Source organism: Pseudophryne corroboree, chromosome 4 (genome assembly GCF_028390025.1).
Source record: "Pseudophryne corroboree isolate aPseCor3 chromosome 4, aPseCor3.hap2, whole genome shotgun sequence".
NCBI lineage: Eukaryota > Metazoa > Chordata > Amphibia > Anura > Myobatrachidae > Pseudophryne > Pseudophryne corroboree.
In genome coordinates, this window is record NC_086447.1 from 338,303,264 (window position 1) to 338,329,419 (window position 26,156).

General features: G+C 45.6%; 1 protein-coding gene across 1 annotated transcript in view; it reads right to left on the reverse strand.

Annotated features, from left to right (window-relative positions):
* Positions 1-26,156, reverse strand: part of LOC134909505 (probable cation-transporting ATPase 13A4) — a 332,428-nt gene that overhangs the window by 80,407 nt on the left and 225,865 nt on the right. The gene's annotated exons all lie outside the window — the stretch shown is intronic.

Consider the following 26,156-nt stretch of genomic DNA (forward strand, 5'->3'; position numbering starts at 1 on the left):
AGTTCCCTAATTAGGCCTGTGAAACTAAGCAGTAACACAATACGAAATTCAAACGGTATACACTATGTTAGTTTTCTTCTGTTTTATCCGCATGTTTTAAGCCACAAAAGAGTGCTGCTTGAGCTGAGCTTCTCTTTACCAGATAAGTGTTTTAAGCTGATCCTTATCATCCCTTTCTTTATACCTTCTCTCCCCCTGAATTTAATCACTACACTCTTGGGCGCTTGTTTTCACTAATTCTTGCAACAGATTTTATATGCATGCCAAGCATATGTTTATGTATTACAAGCTGCCACTCAAATAATTTATTGAGAAGTGTTTTTAAAAAAAGGGTTTTTTTATTATATTTTTATAATTTTATACTTATGGTATAATTATCACAAAACTGCACCCGAGCGCCGTAGTCTTCAATTCTATATATATATATATATATATATATATATATAAACAAATGTAGAACTCAGCGGCACTCACGGCTCCCAGTCAGGGAATGAAAGAAGACACAGGCGTTGTGTACCAGTCAACGTTTCAATGTTATTTAGGTAAACATTTTCCTCAGGTTTACCTAAATAACATTGAAACGTTGACTGGTACACAACGCCTGTGTCTTCTTTCATTCCCTGACTGGGAGCCGTGAGTGCCGCTGAGTTCTACATTTGTTTATGGATATCCATCACTGGGATATTACCGGGAAGGCACCGGCTGTATTTTACTACTTATGAATGAATGGAGTGCTGCTGACTACTACACTACACACTATATATATATAAAGGTATTTTTCCATTAAATATCAAGCCATACGTGTAGTTCGGTGATTGCGAGGATATTGTCAGATATTGTGGCAACAAGTTATTAGCGATACCGGATTCATGTATATTCCTGTATGATAGTGTGGTCAGTTTAAACTAGAGATGTGCACCGGACATTTTTCGGGTTTTGTGTTTTGGTTTTGGATTCGGACGCGTTTTGGCAAAACCTCCCTGAAATTTTTTTGTCGGATTTGGGTGTGTTTTGGATTCGGGTGTTTTTTTTCAAAAAACCCTCAAAAATAGCTTAAATCATAGAATTTGGGGGTCATTTTGATCCCATAGTATTATTAACCTCAATAACCATAATTTCCACTCATTTACAGTCTATTCTGAACACCTCACACCTCACAATATTATTTTTAGTCCTAAAATTTGCACCAAGGTCACTGGATGACTAAGCAAAGCGACCCAAGTGGCCGGCACAAACACCTGGCCCATCTAGGAGTGGCACTGCAGTGTCAGACAGGATGGCACTTAACAAATTGGCCCCAAACATCACTTGATGCAAAGATAAATTAAAGAAAAAAGAGGTGCAAGATGGAATTGTCCTTGGGCCCTCCCACCCACTCTTATGTTGTATAAACAGGACATGCACACTTTAACAAACCCATCATTTCAGCGACAGGGTCTGCCACACGACTGTGTCTGAAATGACTGGTTGGTTTGGGCCCCCACCAAAAAAGAAGCAATCAATCTCTCCTTGCACAAACTGGCTCTACAGAGGCAAGATGTCCACCTCCTCCTCATCGTCCGATTCCTCACCCCTTTTACTGTGTACATCCCCCTCCTCACAGATTATTAATTCGTCCCCACTGGAATCCACCATCTCAGGTCCCTGTGTACTTTCTGGAGGCAATTGCTGGTGAATGTCTCCACGGAGGAATTGATTATTATAATTCATTTTGATGAACATCATCTTCTCCACATTTTCTGGAAGTAACCTCGTACGCCGATTGCAGACAAGGTGACTAGCTGCACCAAACACTCTTTCGGAGTACACACTGGAGGGGGGGGGGGCAACTTAGGTATAATAAAGCCAGTTTGTGCAAGGGCCTCCAAATTGCCTCTTTTTCCTGCCAGTATACGTACAGAATGTCTGACGGCCTACTTGGATGCGGTCACTCATATAATCCTACACCATTCTTTCAATGGTGACAGAATCATATGCAGTGACAGTAGACGACATGCCAGTAATCGTTGGCAGGTCCTTCAGTCCGGACCAGATGTCAGCACTCGCTCCAGACTGCCCTGCATCACCACCAGCGGGTGGGCTCGGTATTCTTAGCCTTTTCCTCGCAGCCCCAGTTGTCTCACCAGCAGGTCTTTGAACATCTGCAGACCTGTGTCTGCCAGAAAGAGAGATACAACGAAGGTTTTAAATCTAGGATCGAGCACGGTGGCCAAAATGTAGTGCTCTGATTCCAACAGATTGACCACCCGTGAATACCGGTTAAGCGAATTAAGGGCTCCATCCACAAGTCCCACATGCCTAGCGGAATCGCTCCGTTTTAGCTCCTCCTTCAATCTCTCCAGCTGCTTCTGCAAAAGCCTGATGAGGGGAATGACCTTACTCAGGCTGGCAGTGTCTGAACTGGCTTCACGTGTGGCAAGTTCAAAGGGTTGCAGAACCTTGCACAACGTTGAAATAATTCTCCACTGCGCTTGAGTCAGGTGCATTCCCCCTCCTTTGCCTATATCGTAGGTAGCTGTATAGGCTTGAATGGCCTTTTGCTTCTCCTCCATCCTCTGAAGCATATAGAGGGTTGAATTCCACCTCGTTACCACCTCTTGCTTCAGATGATGGCGGGGCAGGTTCAGGTATGTTTGCTGGTGCTCCAGTCTTCGGCACGCGGTGGCTGAATGCCGAAAGTGGCCCGCAATACTTCGGGCCACCGACAGCATCTCTTGCACGCCCCTGTCGTTTTTTTAAATATTCTGCACCACCAAATTCAATGTATGTGCAAAACATGGGACGTGCTGGAATTTGCCCACATGTAATGCACGCACAATATTGGTGGCGTTGTCTGATGTCACAAATCCCCTGGAGAGTCCAATTGGGGTAAGCCATTCTGCGATGATGTTCCTCAATTTCCTTAAGAGGTTGTCAGCTGTGTGCCTCTTATGAAAAGCGGTGATACAAAGCGTAGCCTGCCTAGGAACGAGTTGGTGTTTGCAAGATGCTGCTACTGGTGCCGCCGCTGCTGTTCTTGCTGCGGGAGGCAATACATCTACCCAGTGGGCTGTCACAGTCATATAGTCCTGAGTCTGCCCTGCTCCACTTGTCCACATGTCCGTGGTTAAGTGGACATTGGGTACAACTGCATTTTTTAGGACACTGGTGACTCTTTTTCTGACGTCTGTGTACATTCTTGGTATCGCCTGCCTAGAGAAATGGAACCTAGATGGTATTTGGTACCGGGGACACAGTACCTCAAGCAATTCTCTAATTCCCTGTGAATTAACGGTGGATACCGGACACACGTTTAAAACCACCGCAGCTGCCAAGACCTAAGTTATCCGCTTTGCAGCAGGATGACTGCTGTGATATTTCGTATTTCTCACAAAGGACTGTTGGACAGTCAATTGCTTACTGGACGTAGTACAAGTGGTCTTCCGACTTCCCCTCTGGGATGACGATCGACTCCCAGCAGCAACAACAACAGCGCCAGCAGCAGTAGGCGTTACACTCAAGGATGCATCGGAGGAATCCCAGGCAGGAGAGTACTCGTCAGACTTGCCAGTGACATGGCCTGCAGGACTATTGGCTTTCCTGTCTAAGGAGGAAATTGACACTGAGGGAGTTGGTGGTGTGGTTTGCAGGAGCTTGGGTACAAGAGGAAGGGATTTAGTTGTCAGTGGACTGCTTCCGCTGTCACCCAAAGTTTTTGAACTTGTCAATGACTTCTGATGAATGCGCTCCAGGTGACATATAAGGGAGGATGTTCCTAAGTGGTTAACGTCCTTACCCCTACTTACTACAGCTTGACAAAGGCAACACACGGCTTGACACCTGTTTACCGCATTTCTGTTAAAGTAATTTCTCACCGAAGAGGTGATTTTTTTTTAATTTGACCAGGCATGTCAATGGCCATATTCGTCCCACGGACAACAGGTGTCTCCCCGGGTGCCTGACTTAAACAAACCACCTCACCATCAGAATCCTCCTTGTCAATTTCCTCCTCAGTGCCAGCAACACCCATATCCTCATCCTGGTGTACTTCAACAATGACATCTTCAACTTGACTATCAGGAACTGGACTGCGGGTGCTCCTTCCAGCACTTGCAGGGGGCGTGCAAATGGTGGAAGGCGCCACCTCATCCCGTCCAGTGTTGGGAAGGTCAGGCATCGCAACCGACACAATTGGACTCTCCTTGGGGATTTGTGATTTAGAAGAATGCACAGTTCTTTGCTGTGCTTTTGCCAGCTTAAGTCTTTTCATTTTTCTAGCGGGAGGATGAGTGCTTCCATCCTCATGTGAAGCTGACCCACTAGTCATGAGGAACATAGGAGAGGGCCTCAGCTGTTCCTTGCCACTCCGTGTCGTAAATATATTGGCAAGGTTACGCTCCTCCTCAGATGCTTTTAATTTTGATTTTTGGGTCATTTTACTGAACTTTTGTTTTTTGGATTTTACATGTTCTCTACTATGACATTGGGCGTCGGCCTTGGCAGACGACGTTGATGGCATTTCATCGTCTCGGCCATGACTAGTGGCAGCAGCTTCAGCACGAGGTGGAAGTGGATCTTGATCTTTCCCTATTTTACCCTCCACATTTTTGTTCTCCATTTTTTAATGTGTGTGGAATGGATACGTACACTCAGTGACACAGAGCTGCAAGATACAGCAATGGCCTACTGTACACAACTATATACTGTTGGGTCACCAAAATGCTGCACTGTAATACTATATATACTGCTCACAAAAATGCCGCACAGATATGGAATGGATACGTGCACTCAGTGACACAGAGCTGCAAGATACAGCAATGGCCTACTGTACACAACTATATACTGTTGGGTCACCAAAATGCTGCACTGTAATACTATATATACTGCTCACAAAAATGCCGCACAGATATGGAATGGATACGTGCACTCAGTGACACAGAGCTGCAAGATACAGCAATGGCCTACTGTACACAACTATATACTGTTGGGTCACCAAAATGCTGCACTGTAATACTATATATACTGCTCACAAAAATGCCGCACAGATATGGAATGGATAGGTGCACTCAGTGACACAGAGCTGCAAGATACAGCAATGGCCTACTGTACACAACTATATACTGTTGGGTCACCAAAATGCTGCACTGTAATACTATATATACTACTCACAAAAATGCCGCACAGATATGGAATGGATACGTGCACTCAGTGACACAGAGCTGCAAGATACAGCAATGGCCTACTGTACACAACTATATACAGTTGGGTCATCAAAATGCTGCACTGTCTGTAATACTATATATACTGCTCACAAAAATGCCGTACAGATATGGAATGGATACGTGCACTCAGTGACACAGAGCTGCAACATACAGCAGTGACCTACTGTACTGTACTACTATTATACTGGTGGTCCCCAATCCCCACAATTAAGCACACTGAGCACAGATATTTGCAGCACACTGAGCACAGATATGGAGCGTTTTCAGACAGAGAACATAGATATTTTCAGCACACTGAGCACAGATTATTTGCAGCACACTGAGCACAGATATTTGCAGCACACTGAGCACAGATTACGGAGCTTTTCAGGGAGAGAACGCTGCCACGTCCTCTCCGTTCAATCTCCAATGCACGAGTGAAAACGGCGGCCACGCACGGCTTCTTATATAGAATACGAATCTCGCGAGAATCCGACAGCGGGATGATGACGTTTGGGCGCGTTCTGGTTAACCGAGCAAGGCGGGAGGATCCGAGGCTGCCTCGGACCTGTGTAAAATAGGTGAAGTTCAGGGGGGTTCCGATCCAGAGGAACCGAACCCGCTCATCTCTAGTTTAAACTGGTCTTTAGGTGGGAGCCCAGAGGTAAACAACTGTAATCACATTACAAGATTAGGTATTGCCCAGTGTTCGAGCTGACCAATCACCCACGGTGTACTGAATATGTCCCACCCCTGGACCAATGGAAGAAGATCTTACATTCCCCATTGAACTGTTATTGGAACATTGTATAAAAGGACGCACCTGGCCCAGGTTTCAGTCACCTTTCTCAGAGGTCATCTTGTAAGACGACTGAGGCCTGGAATCCAGTGGCGCAGCGTATGTATGACGGTAACTGTTACTATTGTATTGGTATAGTTGTATTGCTAATTGTACTCGCATTTATTTCCCCTGTGTCTGTTGTATATTATTGTATGTATTATTGTATCTTTGAATTGTATTGTGTTGCCACAGTGTAGTATTGTTATCCTCTTGTGTCCGCTAGGGACTAATATATAAGGTTATTGGGTTGGACCTTTGATTCAAACTTACCCGTCTGTCTCGACTTAGTTATTTTGTTAATCTGGCGAAGCATCAGGGATGCTTCCAATTAGAGATAAGCGGGTTCAGTTCTCCGAGATCCGAACCCCCCCGAACTTCACCTATTTTACACGGGTCCGAGGTAGCCTTGCTCGGTTAACCCGAACGCGCCTGAACGTCATCATCCTGCGGTCGGATTCTCGCGATATTCGTATTCTATATTAAGAGCCGCGCGTCGCCGCCATTTTCACTCATGCATTGGAGATTGAATGGAGAGGATGTGGCTGGGTTCTCTCCCTGAAATGCTCTGTATCTGTGCTCAGTATGCTGCAAATATCTGTGCTCAGTGTGCTGCAAATATCTGTGCTCAGTGTGCTGCAAGTATCTGCATTCTCTGCCTGAAAACGCTCCATATCTGTACTCAGTGTGCTGCAAATATCTGTGCTCAGTGTGCTGCATTTTGGTGACCAGCAGTATACATATGGTACAGTACAGTAGGCCATTGCTGTATCTTGCAGCTCTGTTTCAAGTATACTATCTCTGTGCTGCATTATTGTGAGCAGTATATAGTAGGACAGTGCAGCATTTTGGTGACCAGCAGTATACATATAGTACAGTACAGTAGGCCATTGCTGTATCTTGCAGCTCTGTGTCAAGTATACTTTCTCTGTGCTGCATTATTGTGAGCAGTATATAGTAGGACAGTGCAGCATTTTGGTGACCAGAAGTATACATATAGTACAGTACAGCAGGCCATTGCTGTATCTTGCAGCTCTGTGACAAGTGTACTATCTATGTGCTGCATTATTATGAGCAGTATATAGTAGGACAGGGCAGCATTTTGGTGACCAGTAGTATACATATAGTACAGTACAGTAGGCCATTGCTATTGATATATTACTGGCATATAATTCCACACATTAAAAGATGGAGAACAAAAATGTGGAGGGTAAAATAGGGAAAGATCAAGATCCACTTCCACCTTGTGCAGAAGCTGCTGCCACTAGTCATAGCCGAGATGATGAAATGCCATCAACGTCGTCTGCCAAGGCCGATGCCCAATGTCATAGTAGAGAGCATGAAAGTCCAAAAAACAAAAGTTCAGTAAAATGACCCAAAAATCTAAATTAAAAGCGTCTGAGGAGAAGCGTAACCTTGCCAATATGCCATTTATGACACGGAGTGGCAAGGAACGGCTGAGGCCCTGGCCTATGTTCTTGGCTAGTGGTTCAGCTTCACATGAGGATGGAAGCACTCATCCTCCCGCTAGAAAAATGAAAAGACTTAAGCTGGCAAAAGCACAGCAAAGAACTGTGCATTCTTCTAAATCACAAATCCCCAAGGAGAGTCTAATTGTGTCAGCGGTTGCGATGCCTGACCTTCCCAACACTGGACGGGAAGAGGTGGCGCCTTCCACCATTTGCACGCCCCCTGCAAGTGCTGGAAGGAGCACCTGCAGTCCAGTTCCTGATAGTCAAATTGAAGATGTCACTGTTGAAGTACACCAGGATGAGGATATGGGTGTTGCTGGCGCTGAGGAGGAAATTGACAAGGAGGATTCTGATGGTGAGGTGGTTTGTTTAAGTCAGGCACCCGGGGAGACACCTGTTGTCCGTGGGACGAATATGAACATTGACATGCCTGGTCAAATTACAAAAAAAATCACCTCTTCGGTGTGGAATAATTTTAACACAAATGCGGACAACAGGTGTCAAGCCGTGTGTTGCCTTTGTCAAGCTGTAATAAGTAGGGGTAAGGAAGTTAACCACCTAGGAACATCCTCCCTTATACGTCACCTGCAGCGCATTCATCAGAAGTCATTGACAAGTTCAAAAACTTTGGGTGACAGCGGAAGCAGTCCACTGACAACTAAATCCCTTCCTCTTGTAACCAAGCTCCTGCAAACCACACCACCAACTCCCTCAGTGTCAATTTCCTCCTTAGACAGGAAAGCCAATAGTCCTGCAGGCCATGTCACTGGCAAGTCTGACGAGTCCCCTCCTAACTGGGATTTCTCCGATGGATCCTTGAGTGTAATGCCTACTGCTGCTGGCGCTGCTGTTGTTGCTGCTGGGAGTCAATTGTCATCCCAGAGGGGAAGTCAGAAGACCACTTGTACTACTTCCAGTAAGCAATTGACTGTCCAACAGTCCTTTGCAAGAAAGATGAAATATCACAGCAGTCATCCTGCTGCAAAGCGGATAACTCAGGCCTTGGCAGCTGTGTTGGTGTTAAACGTGTGTCCGGTATCCACCGTTAATTCACAGGGAATTAGAGAATTGCTTGAGGTACTGTGTCCCTGGTACCAAATACCATCTAGGTTCCACTTCTTTAGGCAGGCGATACCGAGAATGTACACAGAAGTCAGAAAAAGAGTCACCAGTGTCCTAAAAAATGCAGTTGTACCCAATGTCCACTTAACCACGGACATGTGGACAAGTGGAGAAGGGGAAACTCAGGACTATATGACAGTGACAGCCCACTGGGTAGATGTATTGCCTCCCGCAGCAAGAACAGCAGCGGCGGCACCAGTAGCAGCATCTCGCAAATGCCAACTCGTTCCTAGGCAGGCTACGCTTTGTATCACCGCTTTCCATAAGAGGCACACAGCTGACAACCTCTTACGGAAATTGAGGAACATCATCGCAGAATGGCTTAACCCAATTGGACTCTCCTGGGGATTTGTGACATCGGTCAACACCACCAATATTGTGCGCGCATTACATGTGGGCAAATTCCAGCACGTCCCATGTTTTGCACATACTGTACATTGAATTTGGTGGTGCAGAATTATTTAAAAAACAACAGGGGCGTGCAAGCGATGCAGTCGGTGTCCCGAAGAATTGTGGGCCATTTTCGGCATTCAGCCACCGCGTGCCGAAGACTGGAGAACCAGCAAACACTCCTGAACCTGCCCCGCCATCATCTGAAGCAAGAGGTGGTAACGAGGTGGAATTCAACCCTCTATATGCTTCAGAGGATGGAGGAGCAGCAAAAGGCCATTCAAGCCTATACATCTGCCTACGATATAGGCAAAGGAGAGGGAATGCACCTGACTCAAGCGCAGTGGAGAATGATTTCAACGTTGTGCAAGGTTCTGCAACCCTTTGAACTTGCCACACGTGAAGTCAGTTCAGACACTGCCAGCCTGAGTCAGGTCATTCCCCTCATCAGACTTTTGCAGAAGCAGCTGGAGAGATTGAAGGAGGAGCTAAAACGAAGCGATTCTGCTAAGCATGTGGATCGAGCCCTTCATTCGCTTAACCAGGATTCACGGGTGGTCAATCTGTTGCGAGGAAAAGGCTAAGAATTCCGAGCCTACCCGCTGGCGGTGATGCAGTGCAGTCTGGAGTGAGTGCTGACATCTGGTCCGGACTGAAGGACCTGACAACGATTACTAACATGTCATCTACTGTCACTGCATATGATTCTGTGACCATTGAAAGAATGGTGGAGGATTATATGAGTGACAGTATCCAAGTAGGCACGTCAGACAGTCCGTACGTATACTGGCAGGAAAAAGAGGCAATTTGGAGGCCCTTACACAAACTGGCTTTTCGTTACCTAAGTTGCCCCCCCTCCAGTGTGTACTCCGAAAGAGTGTTTAGTGCAGCCGGTCACCTTGTCAGCAATCGGCGTATGAGGTTACTTCCAGAAAATGTGGAGTAGATGATGTTCATCAAAATGAATTATAATCAATTCCTCCATGGAGACATTCACCAGCAATTGCCTCCAGAAAGTACACAGGGACCTGAGATGGTGTATTCCAGTGGGGACGAATTAATACTCTGTGAGGAAGGGGATGTACACAGTGAAAGAGGTGAGGAATCGGACGATGAGGAGGAGGTGGACATCTTGCCTATGTAGAGCCAGTTTGTGCAAGGAGAGATTAATTGCTTCTTTTTTGGTGGGGGCCCAAACCAACCAGTCATTTCAGTCACAGTCATGTGGCAGACCCTGTGGCTGAAATGATGGGATTGTTAAAGTGTGCATGTCCTGTTTATACAACATAAGAGTGGCTGGGAGGGCCCAAGGACAATACCATCTTGCACCTCTTTTTTTTATTTATCTCTGCATCATGTGATGTTTGGGGCTAATTTTTTTAAGTGCCATCCTGTCTGAAACTGCAGTGCCACTCCTAGATGTGCCAGGTGTTTGTGCCGCCCACTTGGGTCGCTTAGCTTAGTCATCCAGCGACCTCGGTGCAAATTTTAGGACTAAAAATAATATTGTGAGGTTGGAGGTGTTCAGAATAGACTGGAAATTAGTGGAAATTATGGTCATTGAGGTTAATAATACTATGGGATCAAAATTACCCCCAAATTCTATGATTTAAGCTGTTTTTGAGGGTTTTTTAACAAAAAAACACCCGAATCCAAAACACACCCGAATCCGCCAAAAGATTTTCAGGGAGGTTTTGCCAAAACTCGTCCGAATCCAAAACACGGCCGCGGAACCGAATCCACAACGAAAACCCGAAAAATTTCCGGTGCACATCTCTATTTCCAACACTATACTAAGGTTTAAGTGTATTATATTGCTGTAGCCATATATAATCACCAAGGTACTGTATTACGAGAGCATCACAAATGCTCAAAAGGTACACTAAGTGTCGATACGCATAGGTACGCCTGTAGCTAGGAATAAAGCGTAAACAATTAGCGTAACATTGAGGAAACTGCACAACTGACTTATTGTCCATCGGTCTACTTTAAAACAGAATTTAATACAGGTTGAGTATCCCATATCCAAATATTCCGAAATACGGAATATTCCGAAATACGGACTTTTTTGAGTGAGAGTGAGATAGTGAAACCTTTGTTTTTTGATGACTCAATGTACACAAACTTTGTTTAATACACAAAGTTATTAAAAATAATGTATTAAATGACCTTCAGGCTGTGTGTATAAGGTGTATATGAAACATAAATGAATTGTGTGAATAAACACACACTTTGTTTAATGTACAAAGTTATAAAAAATATTGGCTAAAATGACCTTCAGGCTGTGTGTATGAGGTGTATATAAAACATAGATGCATTCTGTGCTTAGATTTAGGTCCCATCACCATGATATCTCATTATGGTATGCAATTATTCCAAAATACGGAAAAATCCAATATCCAAAATACCTCTGGTCCCAAGCATTTTGGATAAGGGATACTCAACCTGTAATATGTTTGAATGTTTCTGCATTGGTTGAAATATACTGAACCAAGAAAGTCCCACATAAAGTTGTATTGGGATGATCAAAAGGAATCTCATGAAGAGACTTCCCAGGGACATGAAAAAAATATTTTTTAACCATTTCCTTTCCAACCAGTCTATCCATTACTCTAAATACACCTAGCAATCTCCACAAAATGCCATACATTCCTCATTCATAATCTTTATGCTTTGAAAACCGTGCGTAATGATGTGCACCGGAAATTTTTCGCGTTTTGTGTTTTGGTTTTGGGTTCGGTTCCGCGGCCGTGTTTTGGGTTCGGACGCGTTTTGGCAAAACCTCACCGGAAATTTTTTGTCGGATTCGGGTGTGTTTCGGATTCGGGTGTTTTTTTCAAAAAACACTAAAAAACAGCTTAAATCATAGAAATTGGGGGTCATTTTGTTCCCATGGTATTATTAACCTCAATAACCATAATTTCCACTCATTTTCAGCCTATTCTGAACACCTCACACCTCACAATATTATTTTTAGTCCTAAAATTTGCACTGAGGTCGCTGGATGGCTAAACTAAGCGACATAAGTGGCCGACACAAACACCTGCCCCATCTAGGAGTGGCACTGCAGTGTCAGGCAGGATGGCACTTCAAAAAAATAGTCCCCAAACAGCACATGATGCAAAGAAAAAAAGAGGCGCAATGAGGCAGCTGTGTGACTAAGCTAAGTGACCCTAGTGGCCGACACAAACACCTGGCCCATCTAGGAGTGGCACTGCAGTGTCAGACAGGATGGCACTTGAAAAAAATAGTCCCCAAACAGCACATGATGCAAAGAAAAAAAGAGGCGCAATGAGGTAGCTGTGTGACTAAGCTAAGCGACCCTAGTGGCCGACACAAACACCTGGCCCATCTAGGAGTGGCACTGCAGTGTCAGACAGGATGGCACTTGAAAAAAATAGTCCCCAAACAGCACATGATGCAAAGAAAAAAAGAGGCGCAATGAGGTAGCTGTGTAACTAAGCTCAGCGACCCAAGTGGCCGACACAAACACCTGGCCCATCTAGGAGTGGCACTGCAGTGTCAGACAGGATGGCACTTGAAAAAAATAGTCCCCAAACAGCACATAATGCAAAGAAAAAAAGAGGCGCAATGAGGTAGCTGTGTGACTAAGCTAAGCGACCCTAGTGGCCGACACAAACACCTGGCACATCTAGGAGTGGCACTGCAGTGTCAGACAGGATGGCACTTGAAAAAAATAGTCCCCAAACAGCACATGATGCAAAGAAAAAAATAGGCGCTATGAGGTAGCTGTGTGACTAAGCTAAGCGACCCTAGTGGCCGACACAAACACCTGGACCATCTAGGAGTGGCACTGCAGTGTCAGACAGGATGGCACTTGAAAAAAATAGTCCCCAAACAGCACATGATGCAAAGAAAAAAAGAGGCGCAATGAGGTAGCTGTGTGACTAAGCTAAGCGACCCTAGTGGCCGAAACAAACACCTGGCCCATCTAGGAGTGGCACTGCAGTGTCAGACAGGATGGCACTTGAAAAAAATAGTCCCCAAACAGCACGATGCAAAGAAAAAAAGAGGCGCAATGAGGTAGCTGTGTGACTAAGCTAAGCGACCCTAGTGGCCGACACAAACACCTGGCCCATCTAGGAGTGGCACTGCAGTGTCAGACAGGATGGCACTTGAAAAAAATAGTCCCCAAACAGCACATGATGCAAAGAAAAAAAGAGGCGCAATGAGGTAGCTGTGTGACAAAGCTAAGCGACCCTAGTGGCCGACACAAACACCTTGCCCATCTAGGAGTGGCACTGCAGTGTCAGACAGGATGGCACTTGAAAAAAATAGTCCCCAAACAGCACATGATGCAAAGAAAAAAAGAGGCACAATGAGGTAGCTGTGTGACTAAGCTAAGCGACCCTAGTGGCCGACACAAACACCTGGCCCATCTAGGAGTGGCACTGCAGTGTCAGACAGGATGGCACTTGAAAAAAATAGTCCCCAAACAGCACATGATGCAAAGAAAAAAAGAGGCGCAATGAGGTAGCTGTGTGACAAAGCTAAGCGACCCTAGTGGCCGACACAAACACCTTGCCCATCTAGGAGTGGCACTGCAGTGTCAGACAGGATGGCACTTGAAAAAAATAGTCACCAAACAGCACATGATCCAAAGAAAAAAAGAGGCACAATGAGGTAGCTGTGTGACTAAGCTAAGCGACCCTAGTGGCCGACACAAACACCTGGCCCATCTAGGTGTGGCACTGCAGTGTCAGACAGGATGGCACTTGAAAAAAATAGTCCCCAAACAGCACATGATGCAAAGATAAAAAGAGGCGCAATGAGGTAGCTGTGTGACTAAGCTCAGCGACCCAAGTGGCCGACACAAACACCTGGCCCATCTAGGAGTGACACTGCAGTGTCAGGCAGGATGGCCCTTCAAAAAAATACTCCCCAAACAGCACATGATGCAAAGAAAAATGAAAGAAAAAAGAGGTGCAAGATGGAATTGTCCTTGGGCCCTCCCACCCACCCTTATGTTGTATAAACAGGACATGCACACTTTAACGAACCCATCATTTCAGCGACAGGGTCTGCCACACGACTGTGACTGAAATGACTGGTTGGTTTGGGCCCCCACCAAAAAAGAAGCAATCAATCTCTTCTTGCACAAACTGGCTCTACAGAGGCAAGAAGTCCACCTCATCATCATCGTCCGATTCATCACCCCTTTCACTGTGTACATCCCCCTCCTCACAGATTATTAATTCGTCCCCACTGGAATCCACCATCTCAGGTCCCCGTGTACTTTCTGGAGGCAATTGCTGCTGGTGAATGTCTCCACGGAGGAATTGATTATAATTCATTTTAATGAATATCATCTTCTCCACATTTTCTGGAAGTAACCTCGTACGCCGATTGCTGACAAGGTGAGCGGCTGCACTAAACACTCTTTCGGAGTACACACTGGAGGGAGGGAAACTTAGGTAGAATAAAGCCAGTTTCTGCAAGGGCCTCCAAATTGCCTCTTTTTCCTGCCAGTATACGTACGGACTGTCTGACGTGCCTACTTGGATGCGGTCACTCATATAATCCTCCACCATTCTTTCAATGGTGAGAGAATCATATGCAGTGACAGTAGACGACATGTCAGTAATCGTTGGCAGGTCCTTCAGTCCGGACCAGATGTCGCACTCGCTCCAGACTGCCCTGCATCACCGCCAGCGGGTGGGCTCGGAATTCTTAGCCTTTTCCTCGCACCCCCAGTTGCGGGAGAATGTGAAGGAGGAGCTGTTGACGGGTCACGTTCCGCTTGACTTGACAATTTTCTCACCAGCAGGTCTTTGAGCCCCTGCAGACTTGTGTCTGCCGGAAAGAAAGATACAACATAGGTTTTAAATCTAGGATCGAGCACGGTGGCCAAAATGTAGTGCTCTGATTTCAACAGATTGACCACCCGTGAATCCTGGTTAAGCGAATGAAGGGCTCCATCCACAAGTCCCACATGCCTAGCGGAATCGCTCTGTTTTAGCTCCTCCTTCAATGTCTCCAGCTTCTTCTGCAAAAGCCTGATGAGGGGAATGACCTGACTCAGGCTGGCAGTGTCTGAACTGACTTCACGTGTGGCAAGTTCAAAGGGTTGCAGAACCTTGCACAACGTTGAAATCATTCTCCACTGCGCTTGAGACAGGTGCATTCCACCTCCTTTGCCTATATCGTGGCCAGATGTATAGGCTTGAATGGCCTTTTGCTGCTCCTCCATCCTCTGAAGCATATAGAGGGTTGAATTCCACCTCGTTACCACCTCTTGCTTCAGATGATGGCAGGGCAGGTTCAGGTATTTTTGGTGGTGCTCCAGTCTTCTGTACGCGGTGCCTGAACGCCGAAAGTGGCCCGCAATTCTTCGGGCCACCGACAGCATCTCTTGTGTCGTTTTTTAAATAATTCTGCACCACCAAATTCAAGGTATGTGCAAAACATGGGACGTGCTGGAATTTGCCCAGATGTAATGCACGCACAATATTGCTGGCGTTGTCCGATGTCACAAATCCCCAGGAGAGTCCAATTGGGTTAAGCCATTCTGCGATGATGTTCCTCAATTTCCGTAAGAGGTTGTCAGCTGTGTGCCTCTTATGGAAAGCGGTGATACAAAGCGTAGCCTGCCTAGGAACGAGTTGGCGTTTGCGAGATGCTGCTACTGGTGCCGCCGCTGCTGTTATTGCTGCGGAAGGCAATACATCTACCCAGTGGGCTGTCACAGTCATATAGTCCTGAGTCTGCCCTGCTCCACTTGTCCACATGTCCGTGGTTAAGTGGACATTGGGTACAACTGCATTTTTTAGGACACTGGTGAGTCTTTTTCTGAGGTCTGTGTACATTTTCGGTATCGCCTGCCTAGAGAAATGGAACCTAGATGGTATTTGGTACCGGGGACACAGTACCTCAATCAAGTCTCTAGTTGGCTCTGAATTAACGATGGATACCGGAACCACGTTTCTCACCGCCCAGGCTGCCAAGGCCTCAGTTATCCGCTTTGCAGCAGGATGACTGCTGTGATATTTCATCTTCCTCGCAAAGGACTGTTGGACAGTCAATTGCTTACTGGAAGTAGTACAAGTGGTCTTCCGACTTCCCCTCTGGGATGACGATCAACTCCCAGCAGCAACAACAGCAGCGCCAGCAGCAGTAGGCGTTACACTCAAGGATGCATCGGAGGAATCCCAGGCAGGAGAGGACTCGTCAGACTTGTCAGTGACATGGCCTGCAGGACTATTGGCTTTCCTGGGTAAGGAGGAAATTGACACTGAGGGAGTTGGCGGTGTTGTTTGCAGGAGCTTGGTTACAAGAGGAAGGGATTTAGTGGTCAGTGGACTGCTTCCGCTGTCACCCAAAGTTTTTGAACTTGTCACTGACTTATGATAAATGCGCTGCAGGTGACGTATAAGGGAGGATGTTCTGAGGTGGTAACGTCCTTACCCCTACTTATTACAGCTTGACAAAGGCAACACACGGCTTGACACCTGTTGTCCGCATTTGTGTTGAAATAATTCCACACCGAAGAGCTGATTTTTTTTGTATTTTGACCAGGCATATCAAGGGCCAAATTCCTCCCACGGACAACAGGTGTCTCCCCGGGTGCCTGACTTAAACAAACCACCTCACCATCAGAATCCTCCTTGTCAATTTCCTCCACAGCGCCAGCAACACCTATATCCTCATCCTGGTGTACTTCAACAGTGACATCTTCAATTTGACTATCAGGAACTGGACTGCGGGTGCTCCTTCCAGCACTTGCAGGGGGCGTGCAAATGGTGGAAGGCGCAAGCTCTTCCCGTCCAGTGTTGGGAATCAGGCATCGCAACCGACACAATTGGACTCTCCTTGGGGATTTGTGATTTTGAAGAACGCACAGTTCTTTGCTGTGCTTTTGCCAGCTTAAGTCTTTTCTTTTTTCTAGCGAGAGGATGAGTGCTTCAAGCCTCATGTGAAGCTGAACCACTAGCCATGAACATAGGTAAGGGCCTCAGCCGTTCCTTGCCACTCCGTGTCGTAAATGGCATATTGGCAAGTTTACGCTTCTCCTCAGACGCTTTTAATTTTGATTTTTGAGGCATTTTACTGATCTTTTGTGTTTTGGATTTTACATGCTCTGTACTATGACATTGGGCATCGGCCTTGGCAGACGACGTTGATGGCATTTCATCGTCTCGGCCATGAGTAGTGGCAGCAGCTTCAGCACGAGGTGGAAGTGGATCTTGATCTTTCCCTATTTTTTTAACCTCCACATTTTTGTTCTCCATATTTTAATGCGCACAACTTAAAGGCACCACAGGTATACAATGTAGATGGATGGATAGTATACTTTATGGATGACGAGTGACGACACAGAGGTAGGTACAGCAGTGGCCTACCGTACTGCTATATACAGTATAATGGACCTGGTGGACACTGTCAGCAGACTGCTAAACTACTAGTATAAAAAAAAAAGCCACCACAGGTATACAATGTAGATGGATGGATAGTATACTTTATGGATGACGAGTGACGACACAGAGGTAGGTACAGCAGTGGCCTACCGTACTGCTATATGCAGTATAATGGACCTGGTGGACACTGTCAGCAGACTGCTAAACTACTAGTATAAAAAAAAAGCCACCACAGGTATACAATGTAGATGGATGGATAGTATACTTTATGGATGACGAGTGACGACACAGAGGTAGGTACAGCAGTGGCCTACCGTACTGCTATATACAGTATAATGGACTTGCTGGACACTGTCAGCAGACTGCTAAACTACTAGTATAAAAAAAAGCCACCACAAGTATACAATATAGATGGATGGATAGTATACTTTATGGATGACGAGTGACGACACAGAGGTAGGTACAGCAGTGGCCTACCGTACTGCTATATACAGTATAATGGACCTGGTGGACACTGTCAGCAGACTGCTAAACTACTAGTAGGAAAAAAAAAAGCCACCACAGGTATACAATGTAGATGGATGGATAGTATACTTTATGGATGACGAGTGACGACACAGAGGTAGGTACAGCAGTGGCCTACCGTACTGCTATATACAGTATAATGGACCTGGTGGACACTGTCAGCATACTGCTAAACTACTAGTATAAAAAAAAAGCCACCACAGGTATACAATGTAGATGGATGGATAGTATACTTTATGGATGACGAGTGACGACACAGAGGTAGGTACAGCAGTGGTTTACCGTACTGCTATATACAGTATAATGGACCTGGTGGACACTGTCAGCAGACTGCTAAACTACTAGTATAAAAAAAAAGCCACCACAGGTATACAATGTAGATGGATGGATAGTATACTTTATGGATGACGAGTGACGACACAGAGGTAGGTACAGCAGTGGCCTACCGTACTGCTATATACAGTATAATGGACCTGGTGGACACTGTCAGCAGACTGCTAAACTACTAGTATAAAAAAAAAAGCCACCACAGGTATACAATGTAGATGGATGGATAGTATACTTTATGGATGATGAGTGACTACACAGAGGTAGGTACAGCAGTGGCCTACCGTACTGCTATATACAGTATAATGGACCTGGTGGACACTGTCAGCAGACTGCTAAACTACTAGTACAAAAAAAAGCCACCACAGGTATACAATGTAGATGGATGGATAGTATACTTTATGGATGACGAGTGACGACACAGAGGTAGGTACAGCAGTGGCCTACCGTACTGCTATATACAGTATAATGGACCTGGTGGACACTGTCAGCAGACTGCTAAACTACTAGTATAAAAAAAAAAGCCACCACAGGTATACAATGTAAATGGATGGATAGTATACTTTATGGATGACGAGTGACGACACAGAGGTAGGTACAGCAGTGGCCTACCGTACTGCTATATACAGTATAATGGACCTGGTGGACACTGTCAGCAGACTGCTAAACTACTAGTATGAAAAAAAGCCCCCACAAGTATACAATGTAGATGGATGGATAGTATACTTTATGGATGACGAGTGATGACACAGAGGTAGGTACAGCAGTGGCCTACCGTACTGCTATATACAGTATAATGGACTTGGTGGACACTGTCAGCAGACTGCTAAACTACTAGTATAAAAAAAAAGCCACCACAGGTATACAATGTAGATGGATGGATAGTATACTTTATGGATGACGAGTGACGACACAGAGGTAGGTACAGCAGTGGCCTACCGTACTGCTATATACAGTATAATGGACCTGGTGGACACTGTCAGCAGACTGCTAAACTACTAGTATAAAAAAAAAGCCACCACAGGTATACAATGTAGATGGATGGATAGTATACTTTATGGATGACGAGTGACGACACAGAGGTAGGTACAGCAGTGGCCTACCGTACTGCTATATACAGTATAATGGACCTGGTGGACACTGTCAGCAAACTGCTAAACTACTAGTATAAAAAAAAAGCCACATGAGTGTTTTTCAGGCAGACAAACGTATACTGGTGGTCACTGTCAGCAAAACTCTGCACTGTACTCCTGCTATAGCTGCTCCCCAGTCCCCACAATTAAGCAGTGTGAGCACTCAGCACAGATATATCATGCAGCACACTGAGCAGTGAGCACAGATATGGTATGGAGCGTTTTTTTCAGGCAGAGAAGAGAACGGATAAAAAACTGGTGGTCACTATCAGCAAAACTCTGCACTGTACTACTCCTAACAGCTGCTCCCCAATCCTCCCCACAATAGTAAAATAAACAAGCAAAGCAAAGCAATCAGATCAACTGTCTCGTATATAAACGGAGAGGACGCCAGCCACGTCCTCTCCCTATCAATCTCAATGCACGTGTGAAAATGGCGGCGACGCGCGGCTGCTTATATAGAATCCGAATCTCGCGAGAATCCGACAGCGGGATGATGACGTTCGGGCGCGCTCGGGTTAGCCGAGCAAGGCGGGAGGATCCGAGTCTGCTCGGACCCGTGTAAAAAAAGGTAAAGCTCGGGTGGGTTCGGTTTCTCGGAAACCGAACCCGCTCATCACTAGTGTGCATCTGCACATGTGTGCCAGAAACAGCCTCAGCTTATATAACCCACATGGGCCAGTAATTTAGGGCTCACATACAAAGTGCATTCCCAGATGTTATTGATAGTGCAATTGGGTGCAGTACTGACACAAGGCTTCCATCTCTATGGCATAATGGGGGTGATTCCGAGTTGTTCGCTCGCTAGCAGATTTTAGAAGCAATGCACACGCTAGGCCGCCACCCTCTGGGAGTGTATCTTTGCTTAGCAGAATTGCAAACGAAAGATTAGCAGAATTAAAAATAAATAATTTTTAGCAGTTTCTGAGTAGCTCCGGAACTACTCACGATTAGTAATCAGTTCAGTCAGTTTCGAACCTGGGTTGACGTCACAAACACGCCCTGCGTTCAGACAGCCACTCCCCCGTTTCTCCAGACACTCCCGCGTTTTTCCCTGACACGCCTGCGTTTTTCCGCAAACGCCGTGAAAACGCTGAGTTTCCGCCCAGAAACACCTACTTCCTGTCAATCACACTACGATCACTTCAACTATAGAAATTCTTCGCTCTGCCGTGAGTAAATCTACTAAGTTTTGAGCTAAAATACTTAGCGCATGCGCACCGCGTACCATGCGCATGCGCATTTTCGCATTAATCGCTCCGTTGCAAAAATCGGCAACGAGCGAACAACTCGGAATGACCCCCAATGTGCTCAGTAGACAGACTGCTAAATGGTTAAACTAAATATCTGCTTTTAAGCTTTGGAGGAAGCTTATCTACATTATTACAACTGTACAACAGTATTTGTTTTATTAACAGTTATTTATATAGTTATTTAGACTCAGGCAATGTTGGGAAGTATGAAGTCATATATAAAGGAGCTGTGATATAAATTATGTTCAAGTGGCTCATAGAGCACATTGCCTAGTGTGTATCCACCTTATGAGAGTGGAGCAGCATGGTGAATGTTAATGATCATATGCAGCAGTAGTGTTTTCCAGGAATTATACTGGTGTATCACTGAAACCTCAGAAAAGCCTACTGGAGAAAAACACCTCACATTTATTATATTGCTGTGACCCAAATTACTCCCTAACCCCACTTTCCTCATGATGTTACAGCCAGAGCCCTCATATGTCCTGGGCAATGTATTCTACTACTTAGGGACTTCCTTCACGGTATCCATTCTTTTATTTTTATCTTAATGAATAAGACTTATAATGTATGAGTAGTTTCCTATTCTGTAGATCAGAAAAAATGACAGAAATCAAAGTGTTATGTTTCCCTGCCATATTCAGATTCAGCTACAGTTTGTGGTGTTGGACACAGCTGCGCCAACATTTGTCCATATCGCAGATACCAGTATGCCATCAATTTCAGAAGAAGAGGTAGAAAAATGTAATGTTTGAAGAGAGAAAAGATATAATAATGGGGAGGGGGAAGGTAGAGCACAAGAGGAAAAGTGGTTTGTGAGGGCGCACAATGGAAAAGGGAGTGTTGCCCATTGGTAGAAGAAGGTTTGGGGAAAGACATGATAAGAGAGGTAAATGGGACGGACTCATAAATGGTAGAAATAAAGGACAGACAACCATGGGGTTGTTAAAGAGAGAAAGGTAAACAAACAAAATATAGGCAGACCAACAGATGTGGAAAGATAGGAACATACACATAGAAGAGGAGACAGATGCAGAGACACACAGAGGGCCCTGCCGCAGACTCCTGTGAAACCAGGCAATCTGGGGGAGGGCTTAGAAGGAGAAGAGAAGCTGAATGCTTTGTCCCGGGCAGAGGTGGCTCTGAAACGCACAACGCTGCTGATCCCTGTGGAAAGGCAGCTAGCACATATATTACACACAACCATAGGTGTTTCTATAATGGGTGCAGTGAGGGCGGTGCACACGGGCCCCTGGGTCCAGGGGGGACCCACACTGCACACACTGCACCCATATATTATACTGATCCCTCCATTGTCCTAAGACAGCAGCCCTGCACTGTGGACCGAAATCCCTCAAAAAATGTCCGCCACTGCCATTTCCAAGTAATTTGCGCATGCGCACTGGAGATTTCTCCGTGAACAAGGCGCGGGCGCTATGTTTCAGGAGACCTGTGCATGCGCAGTGGACTATGGCATTATGACAGAGTCTACTGCTGCTGGAGAGGAGGGGGCCCGCAATAGAGGGTGCATGCGGGTCCCTTCTTCTCTTAAAATGCCCCTGCATACAACGTTGCATGTATGTTTATATGTGCTAAACATCTCCCTCCCCCCCTCCCCTCCATGCAATGCGTGGTCTGTGCAGCAGTCCATGGGCAGCTGCCATCACTGGCAGCAATGGATGAAGGGTTTGTATACATGTCCGTGAGTGGGCTGGAAACCAGGTAGTAAAATAATCAAGAAAGCAGGGAGGAGAAGTGCATAAGAGAACCACACACCCATTGGAGTAGGAGTCAGGGTCACAAGCTGACACTATATGGCAATAGGAAGAATGTGCAGAGATGGTGGGAGAGACAGAAAGGAGCTTTATGGGTGGAAAGTGTCACACAGGAGATTTACTGAGAGGTGTGGGGGAGGCAGGAGGTATGCAGAGGAAAAGATGCATGCAGGAGTTTTACTGACATAGTGAAATAATAAAATGTTATGTTGATAAGGAGAGCCACTAATTAGGGTTAGGGGGATTTGGGGATTAGGGCTAGTCTCGTTACCACCTTGTTGTCAGAATCCTGACTTTTGGGATGCTGCTGTCAGTATTTTGACTGCCGGCATCCCAATCGTTGGGATCCCGATACCATCCCACATAAAAAATAACAATATCAAAACTTAATGTTATCACAACATAAATTGAGGTGTTTTCTTATCTATAATAATAATAATAATAATAATAATAATAATAATTTTATTTATATAGCGCTCTTTCTCCAATAGGACCCAAGGCGATTAACAGATACATAGCATAATATAGTACAGAAAATAATGAAGTACATTTTCATAAAATACAGAAGCATGTAGATACTAAGGGGACATGGAAATGCTTGAGTAAACAGGAAAGTCTTGAGTATACTTTTGAAGGATTCTATAGTTGGGGCCTCTCGCACTGTGCGGGGAAGTGAGTTCCATAGAGTTGGAGCCGCATGACTAAAAGCTCGACCCCCAGATGAAATACGGTAGATTCTAGGTACTGCTAAAAGTCCTTCATCTACAGATCGCAGTAATCGAGTGGGGCAGTATGGGGTCAGAAGCTGTTTCAGGTACCTTGGGCCCTGGTCATGTAGTGCTTTGAAATTCAGTAAGCCAATCTTGAAGATGATTCGCCATCTTACAGGCAGCCAGTGAAGGGTGTAGAGGATGGGTGTTATGTGGCTAGAACGGGGCTGGTTGGTTAACAGCCTGGCAGCTGTGTTTTGCACCAGCTGTAAGCGTTGCAATTCTTTTGCTGAGAGACCAAAGTAGAGGGCATTACAGTAGTCTAATCAAGAGGATACAAATGCATGTATGACTTTTGGCATATCATCTGAGGGAATTAAGTGCTTGATTCTGGCTATGTTCCTCAGGTGAAAGAATGAGGATTTGTTTGTGGCTGATATCTGATGTTTAAGTGTCAAGCCACCATCCAGGACAACGCCAAGATTCCGCACACGATCACTGGTCTGTAATTCTGAATCCCCGAGTGTAAGTCCAGTTGGTTGGCTATGCTGCAGTCTTGTCCTTTGATGTTGCGGTCACATCATAAGGACCTCTGTTTTATCCGGGTTCAGTTCCAGCCAACTGGCGCTTATACACTCCTGTAGCTCAGCTAGACAGCCATTTAGGGTTGCTATTGGGTTATCAGTGCCAGGAGCAAAGGACAAGTACAGTTGTGTATCATCTGCATAGCAGTGGTAGACCAGGCCATGGCGCCTGATTATTTCACCCAATGGCAGCATGTATACTGCAAAAAGCATGGGGGATAGTATAGAACCTTGTGGGACACCACATGGCAATGGCACTGGTGGTGATGAGTATAATCCAGACGATACTCTCTGTGACCTGCCTGTGAGAAATGATTTGAACCTGCTTAGGACTGTGCCATCCAGGCCACAAAAATGTATCAGTCGCTCAATCAGAAGCCTATGGTCCACGGTATCAAATGCTGCAGAGAGATCCAGAAGGATTAATATTGAACAGTCACCTCTGTCTCTTGCCATCAGAAGATCATTTAACACACACACCAGGGCTGTTTCAGTGCTATGTCTTCTCCTGAATCCTGATTGAAATGGATCATAAATATCATGGGTTGTCAGGCGGGTTTCCAGTTGATTTGCAACCACTTTCTCAATAACCTTTCCTAGGAAAGGAAGGTTTGATACCGGTCTGTAGTTGGTCGTGCAGTCGGGATCTAAATTAGGTTTCTTAAGAAGCGGTCTAACAATTGCTTCCTTTAGGGGTACAGGAAAAATGCCTGTCTGCAAAGAGCATTGAATAATTTTTGCAAAGACAGGACCAATTATATCCATACAACCTATTAGAAGCTTGGTTGAGGCCGGGTCCAGATCACAGGTGGTGGGACGCAAAATCCGAGCAATTTCAGCAGTGTCCTTTACATCCACTGGGTCAAAGCTGGCCCATGAAGGCAGGTAGCTTATATTGGCAGGCTTTGTAATTTGGTACTCCTTTGATGGCACTGTGGAGATTCCAGCCCGGATGGTGGATATTTTATCTGCAAAGAAGTATGCAAACTCGTTGCATCTTGCCTGGGAGAGGGTTTCATCAGTCTGCAGGCATGCTGGCTTGCAAAGCATCTCCACTGTGCGGAAAAGGTGAGCTGGCCTATTGTTTGCTGCTGTGATCTCATTTGACAGGAACTGTGATTTCTTACGAGTGATTGTCGATTGATATTCTTCGTTATGCTGTATTAGTTTTATTTTGTCATCCACTAGGTTAGTCTTCCTCCATCACCTTTCCAGTCTACGCCCCCTTTTCTTGAGCTCACTAACACTGATGTCGAACCATGGAGCTTGACGTTGTGGTTTACGAGGTCTTATACGCACAGGGGCGATAATACCAATTGCAGCCATAACATCCTTATTATAATAACGAACTAGGGAACAGGGATCTTCACAGGCACCCAGTATAGCAGAGAGATACAGATTTGCTGCAAGAGCCTGGGGAGTCATACCCCTCCTTGGACGATACCTGGTCAACTCCACGGGCAGAGATCTTATTTGAGGGGTTGCAACTGAGAACCAAAGGGAGTAGTGGTCTGACCAGATGACTGGGTTTATTTTCAGGTCAGTGACTTCTAATCCAATCTGAAAGACAAGATCGAGAGTGTGACCACCTTTATGTGTAGCAGAAGGAATGACCTGTGTGAAGCCCAGACCATTCATTGTGCACAGGAGGTCTTGGCCAAGGCGTGAGAGCTCATCATTCACCCATGCATAGAAATCCCTGAGGATGAGCCATCTTTGATCTTCCAGAACCAGGCCAGCAACAGTGTCTGCAATTTCTTGTAGAAATATCTTTCCATCTCCAGGTGGCCGGTAATGAGAAGTACTCTGAAACCTAATCCTGTCGAACTCCGAGCAGCAATGCACTCAAATGAGCGAGTAATTTCAATAGGGTGGACCCTAAGTGTAATTTCTTTTTTGAAGCAGATAGCCACCCCGCCACCCCTGCGGTCCAGTCTTGGGTTGTGGATGACAGAGTAGTTTTTTGGTACTGCAGCCTCCAAAATAGGTGCTGCATTTTCATCTAGCCAGGTCTCTGTAATACAGGCTAAATCTGCAGATTCAATAAGGTCAGCAATTGTTGCAGTCTTGTTTCTTATAGATCTGGCATAACAAAGGACTGACCTGATTGGGCATACCAGAGGGCCTTCAGTTTTCTTTATGTTAAGTGCAGGAGCTCTGGGTATGGGGGTCACAAAGCGAGAGTTGACAGTTCTGTTCTTCCAAACACAGGGCCGTCTTTTGGGTATCACTTCTATTTGATTGTTCTTTGAATATGAGGGTGAGCAGGTGGGCAAAGGACTTAGGTGGTTATCAGGGGAAATACATTTCTGGCCTGTTCGCTACCCATGAATGCGCCTGTGTTTTCTTTTTAAAATGTCAAGGGATTGGAGAGCAGTAGCCTGTGATAGTGTGATAGGAACTGCAGAACGTGGTGGGTGGAGTGAGAGAATGAAGCTGGAGGAATACGTATACATTTGGTCATCAATGACA